We start from the raw sequence: 10,378 nt of genomic DNA, 5'->3' as shown, positions 1-10,378 counted from the left end.
ATCATGACTTGGGAGGTGGCTAAAGGTGTGGAATTTACAATTAAGACAGGGTACATGTGCAATTATCGGGCTGGTAAGTATGACAAGCTTAGGAGATTGATTGGTACAGTGCCATGGCATGTAAAACTGAAAGTGCTAGAAGTTGACAGTGCATGGGAGGCGAATAAGAAGTGTTTGCATGAAGCAATGGCTGACTGTATACCTATACCTAGAGTGCGAATAATAAATCAAGTAGGAGTTAAATGGATAAATAACACCATTAAGCTTGAGCTGCAAAAAAAGAAACAACTATAGAGGGAATTTAAGGAGAAAGGTGACTGTCAGACTCACGAACAGTATAAAGCCCATGCCAGAAGGATAACGGGTGTGGTAAGAAAGGATTACGAAAGAACATTGACCATGCAGGCTAAAGACAATCCTAAACAGTTTTTTCGATATGTTGCAAGTAAAAGAAAAAATGTATATGGCAGAAAGATTTTAAAGAATGCTGTTGGCAGGGAGGTAACTGAATCAGTTGATATAATTGAATTACTGAGCGAGCACTTTGCAAGAGTATATCATCCAGGTGGTGACATTGCAGAAATGAATGAACCAAAAGTTTATACGGGAATTGTGGTGAATGAGGTGGAGGTGAGTAGTCTATTACAAAACCTCAATGTCAATACATCTGTGGGATTGTATGGTATACCAGCTCGAGTCGTACGTGAAGCGGCTAAAGAATTGTCTGCACCTTTGACCATTCTGTTTAAGAGTGGTCAAGGGTAAGAATTTTCCCCTCTTTCCACCCGAGGGGGTGGAAAGAGGGGAAAATAATTCCACTGCATAAAGGAGATTCCAAGACTGCTGTTGTAAGTTACCGACCGATTAACATATCAGGAATCGTTGTCAAGGTCTTGGAGAAAGTAGTCAAGAGAAGAATACAGGATTGGATAGAGGAAAATGGGGTACTGTATGGGGGACAACATGGTTTTGTGAAGGGTAGATCATGCCTCAGTAATTTGCTCACGTTTTATAGCACAGTAACGACTGAACTGGATAAGGGTAATGGGTTTTCAGTTATTCTACTGGACCTTGCCAAGGCCTTTGACAGGATAACACATGGAACTCTAATCAGTAAACTGGAGCAGATGGGGATGGATATAGGGTTGGTGAGATGGATAGGAGGGTGGTTGATGGAGAGATACCAGAGAGTGGTTTATTCAGGAGTGGAGTCCAAAAGATGGCTTATGACTAGTGGTGTGCCTCAGGGTTCTATTCTTGGACCACTACTTTTCAATTTGTTCATTAACGTTATAGGAAAGGATCTGAGAGGAATTGTTCACTCGTTTGCTGATGATGCAAAGTTGGGTACAGCAATTGTGAGTGCACAGGATGTCAAAGTTTTGCAGGATGATTTGGATAGTTTGAAGAACTGGGCTAAGGAAAATGGATGTCAATTTAATGTGGCGAAGTGTAAGGTTATGCATTGTGGAGTAAAAAATTAGCAGCAGTATATCACATTGGTGGAACTGTACTCCAGGAGATTGATGAGGCCAGGGATTTGGGAGTGTTGGTGTATAGAGTTGAAGTTTAGGGAACACATTGCAAAAGTGGATAAAACAGCTCATCAAATCACTTGGTTACTGAAAAATACTTTAACAAGCAGAGACAAACACGTTATTTTTCCTCTATATCAACCCCTGATAGGACCCCATCTGGACTACTGTGGCCAGATATGGGCGCTGTTTCTTCTTGATGGGGTGGAGGTGGAAAGGATCCAGAGACGAGTGACCAAGATGGTAGCAGGTCTGTGGAATGAACCTTATGAGAACAGATTGAAGATTTCTGGGTTGCAAAAATTGGTTGATAGGTGGAAAAGGGGTGATATGATCGAGACATTCAAATTACTGAAGGGTTTCTATAAGTTTAATCCAGAAGATATTTTTGAGAATAGGGCTGGTGGTGGGAAGACTAGTAGCCATACATGGAAGCTGGGCAAAAATGTGGTTAACAGGGATGTTAGAACTAGGTTCTTTACTTGGAGAGTGGTAAATGAGTGGGATAAGCTGCCAGAGTCTGTTGTTGGTGCTATGACCGTGAATGAGTTTAAGGCGAGGTATGATAGATACTGTGTGAAAGATGAATTATTTTAATTCATCTTTATAATTATTACTACTGGTTATACCTTTATAATAATAATTATAAAGTCATACCTTTTCGAGATCATAAAGGATATTTATGAAACGGAAGTCATCCCAAGAGATTTTACACAATGTAAAATCTCTTGGGATGACCTGATAAGCTGACAGAGTCTGTTGTGGGTACTATGACCGTGAATGAGTTTAAGGCGAGGTATGATAGATACTGTGTGAAAAATGAATAGTTGTTCTTAACATCCCTATGAGTCTGTCGACTCCTTGGAGTTGCCGGTAATAATAATAAAGTCATACCTTTTCAAGATCATAAAGGATATTTATGAAACGGAGGTCATCCCAAGAGATTTTATACAATGCTCTATTATACCCATTCCTAAAGCAAATAATGCAAACAAGTGTGAAAATCATCGAACAATAAGGTTAATATCACATGCTTCGAAAATACTACTAAAAATTATACCAAAAAGACTAACAAAGCTTGAAGAATATGTTGGTAATGACCAGCTTGGATTCAGGAAACAGTCGCGGACAAAGGAAGCAATTCTAGCTCTAAGAACAGTTATCGAAAGATTTGAGAAGAATCAAAATACTCTGATAGTCTTTCTTGACTTGGAGAAAGCCTTACATGAGTTTCTGGAAGAAAACCCTCAGCCTCCATATAAAATTGGCTAATTCACATTCGAATCAAATGTTTCACCTCCTAAAAACAATAAAGGTAGATTGGAGAGATAGAAGGCTCATATTTAATCTTTACAAGCACCAAGAAGGCCCTAATAAAAACAGCCAGCAATAAAACACAAACCTGAATAGCAAAAATACGACGCAGAGGTTAAGACAGGGATGCTCTCTTTCACCATATTGTTTAATCTCTACATTGAAGATGCAATAAATAAATTAAAAGAACTAATAGAAACGAATTAAGATAAATGGAATTGATATTAACTGGCTACGGTTCGCGGATGATACAGCAGTTATAGCCGATAACGAAGACAAACTAAAAGCCACCCTGACAAAGATGGAAGAAATTTTCATGCAGTACAGCCTAAAAATTAATTATAAGAAAACAAAACTATTAATTACAAGTAAAGCAAATCCAAAAAAATTAATTATAAGAAAACAAAACTATTAATTACAAGTAAAGCAAATCCAGTGAAAATAAATCTGGAAATAATAACCTACTACAACTGGTATCCTATTTCAAAAATCTTAGTGTCTTATCAGAAAATGAAGTAACCAATCAGATATTATTAAAGCACAAATAATCTTAGCCCAAAAGGCATTCTACACCAGAAGAAGCGTTTTTACTAGTAAAGGACTTAGTATCCAGTTCAAAAAAAAAAAGGCCAGTGAAAACATACATATGGAACATTGCATTATATGGTTGTGAGGTCTAGACTGCAACAAAACACGAGATCATAAAGTTGGAGACATTTGAACTTTAGTGCTGGAGAAACATGAAAATTAGTTGGACAGAAAGGAAAAGTAATGAAGAAATTCAAAATATAGTTCATGAAGAGCGGTCATTAATGAAACACATCAATAAGAGAAGAAAAAGCCTAACTGGAAACCATTTGAGGCATGGGGGACTGTAGAAGGAAAGAGGCCGACTAAGAATTTCATATACAAATAACATAATGGTGCTAAGAGTTATGAAGAGATAAAAAAAAAAAGAGGTCACAAGAGTTGTGATGTGCTGTTATAATTATCAATCTTCGGTCTGATGCACCAAAGAGGATAACAAGACCAAAAAAAATAAATAATATAATAAAAGTAAAATACGCATGCGCCTCCTAACGCAATTGGAAGAACAATCGAACAATGCGCCCTTTGATTTGGAAAAGAACTGAATTCGATTCTCGTCGTTACGAGAATTTTCATATGTGGGCTTTTTCAACTGAAGGTAAATTTAAATTAGTCAATCTCATAAGGTAGCAGGTTTTTTTTCTTTATCAAAAATTTGGGTTTTCCATCCTACAGAACACACGCAATTTACATACATACAAAAAAAATATTTATTGGTGGTGGGAGTTAGCGTTGTGTGTATTGACAGTGTCTTCGTTTAGTTGGATGGAGGATTAAGTAGAGGTAAGTGGAGTGGTGTGCCCTCCTATGATGAGTCATCGGACTCCTTGGAGGTTTCTAAGCAGTTTTTTTTTTTTTTTCCCCATAGGCCTGTGTAACAGTGGAAGTGGCGCTAGCATCATCTGCGCTTGGTCGAAAGAAGTTAGATATATGTGTATAGTTCGAGACGAGTCGCCGATTGGAGGAACTTTTTCTAAGACTTTCTTCGACTGGTTCCCGAGTTAGTCGACCTCTGGCATGGAAAGTGGGTTTTTTCTCCCAGAAACTCGAGTTTTTCATCCTGTAAACTAAAGAAAATCGACCGTAGAACTCGCATTATTTCAGAGAGCAACATATATCCTGTTAAGGTTAGGTACCAATAGATGGCAGCACTTCTTTGCCTCTCTGTCTGTGGCTGCTTATAATTAGTGATAGATATTTTAACTACTTTATTGAATTCCTACTGGTTTACTGAAAATTGGAGGAGAACGAACTTGCCGAACCCTGATTTTATATCTTTTGTTAACATCCATCTTCAACAGATTTTTTTTTCTTTGCTTACTTAAGAGCTTTCCATAATTCTATTATTATTACAGTTGGTGGTTCTGTCTATACCTCATCTAAAGTAGGAGATTGTATTTATTTCTCTGCCTATGTATCATCTTCAACCCATCTGCGCCCTAGGACGGGTAGCGTTCTCAGATTAGGGATCATGGCAAATTAATGCAGCCTTCACTCCAATGCTGTACCCCTGCCCTAAGAATAGGTATTAATTCCTGTGGATTGTATTTAGGTGTCCACATAACTATACACAAGCCGAGCCCTGTTTTCAGGGATGTAAAAACATGAGTTTCTGGAAGAAAAACCCTCAGCCTTCATATGAAACTGGCTAACTCGCCATTTAATTAAAAAGACCTGATAAAGGTTCATTACTTCATCGAGATTCGAACTGGGATTGTCCCAACCAATGGATTCTTCAGTACTAGTTGAAATAGAGAGCTCGGCTTGTGTATAGTTTCTTATAAATAAAAATCGCCGGATATTTTCATTGTTTCGTTTTGTTTTCTAAATTATATTCTGGTATTCCTTGCTTATGTCAGTATTTTACTTTTTTTTTTTTCCCCTTACTTTCAGTAACCTTCGTTTTCTATTATCTTTTGTGCTCTTAAATTATATTTACTGACAGCTGAAATGAAATTGGAAAGATATTTTCTATTTATTTATTTATTTAACATCGTTTCTACAAATTCTATATTGTTTAGGCTACTTCTTTGTCTCCGTTTCCTCTATCCATCCTTGTTTTATTAGATTAAATGCCCGTAATGTAAGTTTTTCTATAGGTACTCTATTTGCTAAAATCATCTAATGCCTTTTATTCCCTTATAGAGAGTAGGCAAGGCCGTATTAGTCCTATCTATCTAACTTTTAGAGGAGGAGTGGGCAGCTCAATCTCCACTGGTAGCCAATCAGAGACAGCTGGCCCAAGGCTCGAATTTAAGTGGTACGCAGTTGAAGAAACTGTTATTAGCAAGTGTCACCATTTCGTGGTCCCTACCCCACCACAATATTTTTCATGCCTGAAATAGTGTTGGTTCTACCGTCGATTTTTTATCATCATTATTATTTGACACCTCCAGGGAGTCCAAAGACTTATCAAGGGAGAGTGTGCCAACAGCATCGAACGATAAATCCTTCCAACTACTGACCGCGCCTAAACTTGCTTAATTTTTTGCGTCAGTCATTAGTAGCAGAGGCTCTACCAATCGACCAAACTCTGCTGGCAAAGGTTGGTCGATTGGTTTTGAATTTAGAGGACGAAAAACCCGATTTTCCGATTAAAAAAAAACGCGTTTGCCCCTCACGGAGATCGACTAACTCGGGAACCGATCGAAGAAAGGCTTACAAAAACCTTTTATCAACTAGAATCGAACTCGCGGCGCTTGGTTCGGGTGGTCAAGTGCAGGGTGCAAACACTACTACCACTGACATTTTTTTTTTTTTAATTTCCTAACTGTTGCAAATATTTACATCCTAATGAATTATATATGTGCACTGTCTGTGCCAGGTTATTTTGCGCCCTAGGCGAAGTTTACAAGTCCACCCCTTATTTCATAAACTAAAATGTTTCTAATTGACATTAAACAAAATAAAATTGTCTTTCAGGTTAAATTAATAGGGCTCTTTATTTTCTTTTTTAATTAATTTGAAAATTCTCTGTTGGAATTCATTTACAAAAAAAAAAAAGTTATAAAATACCGAAATTTAATATTTTAAAATGTAAAAACTATGCTCAACCTACCTTGGTTGATAGGTGGGCTTTTTAAAGGTTTTATATCACAGATGTATTATTAGCTTGAAGACATTGTTAAAAACAGGACTGATTGTGATTTGTCCTCTTCTTAATTCTCTATATTGTGGGATGGGAAAGGTTGTTCTAATGTTTCTAGTATGCTGCTTTTGTTTTTTGACTTATTAGGGTTTCAGTGCTGATGTGGTTTGTCACAAATATGTTTCCCTCCGCCATCTCTGTAAACATCCTGGGAACTCTTCTATGAATCTCTAGCATTGTTGATTATTCTGTGGAGAAGGGGCATTTCTGTAGGAATGCTATTGCATATCCATGGTATGACTTAGTGTTTGCTGTTTCTGCAGTCTTCGCTCTGGGATGTTATTTATTTACTTCGTACCAGAGGCGAGAGGATAAATATGTGTTGCATATTCTTGCTTTTCTTCTTACACATAGTTGTCTTGGGTGTATGGTATTTTCCTCGCAACAGCTGCATGGAGTTCTTTCCACTACTCTTCATACATTTCTGGCCCACCTTTTTATAACTCCAAGAACTGGGGTTCTTGGAGTTAAAAAGAAAAAGAATCTCAGGGTTCTTTTTCCATTTCTGTATAAGGATGCAATGAGATTTATTCAAGTTTACTTTCAGGACAGAGGCTCTTGCAAAGGCCTCTAGTAATTTCATTGATCTTTCTGTCTATAGTGTTCATGCGATGTCGTCAGCATATGCCAGCAGTTTTGCTTGGCTCTCTTTGTGAATGTTTGTTCTTTTGATTTCTTCATTTGAGTTAATTGATCTGATGACTGTTTCTAGGGCCATAGAGAAAGAGGGCAGGGCTCCTTGCCTCACTGAGCATTTAATTTTAAATGCTGATAGCTTCAAGGAATATTTGTTACCAGCAATAGTAAGCTGTATTCCACATGTGAAGAAGAGGACACAATTTGGAGTAAAATGGATGAAAAATAATATCAAACAGGAACTGCAGGTGAAAAAGAAGTTATGGAAGAGATAAGGAGAGGGGATGGAGAACAGTTGCATGAAGAATACGACTCAGTCTAGGAGTGACTAGAATGGTAAGGAAGGCGAAACTGTAACATGAAGAGATTGGCACCAAGATCCAAAGAAAATCCTCGGGAGTTTTATAGCTGTAACCAGTAGGAGGAGAAATGATTGTGGAAGAATGACATTGTGGGATAAGAATGGGAATAGAGTGACTGATGCAGATATATACTGGAGTTGTTCAATGAACACTTTGTTAGAGTATTTCACCCTAGAGAAGTATGGTTTAATACTAGAGGGGATAGGGCAGGTTCGAGGTGCAAGCGGAAAGCGTGTTCCAAATACTGAGTACTCTGGATGTCAGTAAAGCTGTGGGACTGGATGGTATTTCACGAGTTTTGAGAGAATGTGCTAAACTGACAGCTCCTTTGACCTGGTATTTCAATGAGTCTGGCTACGAGAGGTGCCCATGGAATGGAAGTGTCTAATTATATTATATATTATAGGCCAGTTTGTGTATCATCAGTAGTTGTTAAGATCTTGGAAAAATTAGTGGACCGTATACAGCATTGGGAAGATGAGAGTAATGTTATCTGTGAGTCAACATGGATTTGTAAAGGGGAGCTCTTATTTTAGTAATATGCTAGCCTTTAAAGTTACAAGAGCAGTCGATGAGGGAAAGGCATATACTCCATTTTCTTGGATTTAGCAAAGGCATTTGACAGGGTGCCACATAAGCTGATATTTAAGTTGCAGCAAATGGGTTTGGATGTCAGATTGGTCAACTAGATTTGGGAGAAGGTTAAAAGTGGGGTCCCACAGGGTTCAGTGCTGGGACCTGTATTGTTTAACCTTATATCAATGACATGGCCAATGGATTGCAGGGGGATGTGCAGTTGTTTGCAATGATGTGAAGCTTGGAAGGGTTATTAGTAATAGTGCAGTCGTGGAAGATTTGAATAAGCTAGACAGATGGGCAAATGAGCAGCAAAATGTAAGGTCTTGAGGTTTGGGACACTACATACTCTATTACAGGGGCTATACTGGAGGAGGTAGTGCAGACGAGATCTGGGATTGATGATTGATAGAAACCTGAAATTTAGGAGACATATTGCAAAGGTGAAGGTAACAGAGGATTGCTACAATAATGAGAAGGATGCTGACCTGCAGAGATGAGTTATCATTCCATTGTATAAGACCCTGTTCAGACCACACTTAAGACTAATGGTACAAAGGCAGAGAACAAAGATGGTTTCAAGACTGTGCAATGTTAGTTGTGAGGATCGGCTGAGGGAATGTGGCTGCAGAGTTTGCAGCCACATTCCCACCTCAATCATATCACCTCTCCTTTTATCTTGGTGGATAGGAGAGGTGATATGATTGAGACTTTTAAACTGTTGAGAGGTGGTTACAGGATTGACACTGGGGAGTTCTTTCACTTGGTTGAACAGTGGGAAGGAGTAATGACAAATGGCCATCCCTGGAATTTGCAAAAGGAAACTGTGAGGAAAAGGGTGAGCAGTAGTTTATTTACATGGAGGGTGGTTGAACCATGAAATGCGTTACCTGATAGAGCGTGAACCTCTAAGGACCTCCTGCGATGAGTCTTTTGACTCCATGGAGGCCTGAATAATAATAATAATAGCTTCTTGTTCATGAGTATTTGACTTTCTGCATTCTTGTAGAAAGCTTGCAGCCAGTTCCTATATTTTGGGCAAAATCCTATTTCCTCTACAACTTTGAATATATGTATATATATATATATAAATGACTTATGGTGTCAAATGCCTTTTCTATATCCCAGCCTAGTAGAACACAAGGCTTGTTATTCATAATATAGTACTCAAGGCTGTGCAGGATATTTTTTATAGGTACTTCTGTATTCTGTTGGACAGAATTTCTTATAATTTTGTGGTCTGCATTTAAGAGTTATCCCTCTCTCTTGCTTTAGATCTTTTAATTTCTCTATGTCTGAAATTTTCAGGATAAGTGTGATGTACCCTGTGTGATAGTTTAGTGTTTCGCATATTTCTTGTGCCAATCTCAACAAACATAGTTGCACCAATTTACCAAAGATCTGGGAGAGTATCATTTTTAAGACTTAATAGCCAGACTTCTCTGAATTAATTTTGTAGTTATTCGACCCATAGGGGACACCACGTAAGATTATTAGGTGGCAGTTACAATTTAAATCGTTTCTACAATTACTTGGTTTAGTGCTGTGTGCCTATCACAGTTATCACCGTGCTTTGATGATGCTGGGTTGAAAACCAGCAAAATATTAGCAAGTTAAATAAATATATTTTTCTTCTTGGCTTTACTGTTAAGCTTCATTATGAACATTATCCTTGATTTTAATTGCTGAAGTAATATAACGTGATTAACTAGGTGACTGTTAAGCATTCAGCAACATATTTAATTATAACTCACAAAATCAAAGGCAATAAGTTAAACATGAACTGACAATTAGCTATTTAACACATTGGTATTATTTAATGTCATGACCATAAGTATAACAGATTTTTATATTAACCGTCTTTTCTGAACATGTGTTTACATACATTAAAAAAAAAAAAAGAAAGCAGCACGAGTAATAGGAAAATGCCAGTAGTTAGAGTATAAATAAGGCAATCTATAAGGAGCAACTGTATGGGAAAATTCCATCTTAAACTTGTGGTTATCAATTGAATGCAATCTAGTATATGGACTGACTGTCACCACTCTCTTTCCCTGTGCAGTAGTTTTTCTTTAAACTTAATTAATGCTCCATTTATCTTTTATAAAACTAGCCTTTAACATTTTTGAAGCTTCAGGTTTACTTATCTGTGCACAGTAGGAATTTGTTACCACCGTAGAATTCGTATGATTGTCATCCTAAATGACAGACTAATACAC

The sequence above is a fragment of the Typopeltis vanoorti genome, chromosome 6, assembly GCF_054136105.1.
Source record: "Typopeltis vanoorti isolate ZY-2024b chromosome 6, IOZ_Tvanoo_1.0, whole genome shotgun sequence".
Classification (NCBI taxonomy): domain Eukaryota; kingdom Metazoa; phylum Arthropoda; class Arachnida; order Uropygi; family Thelyphonidae; genus Typopeltis; species Typopeltis vanoorti.
Note: the sequence above shows the minus strand (reverse complement) of the source record.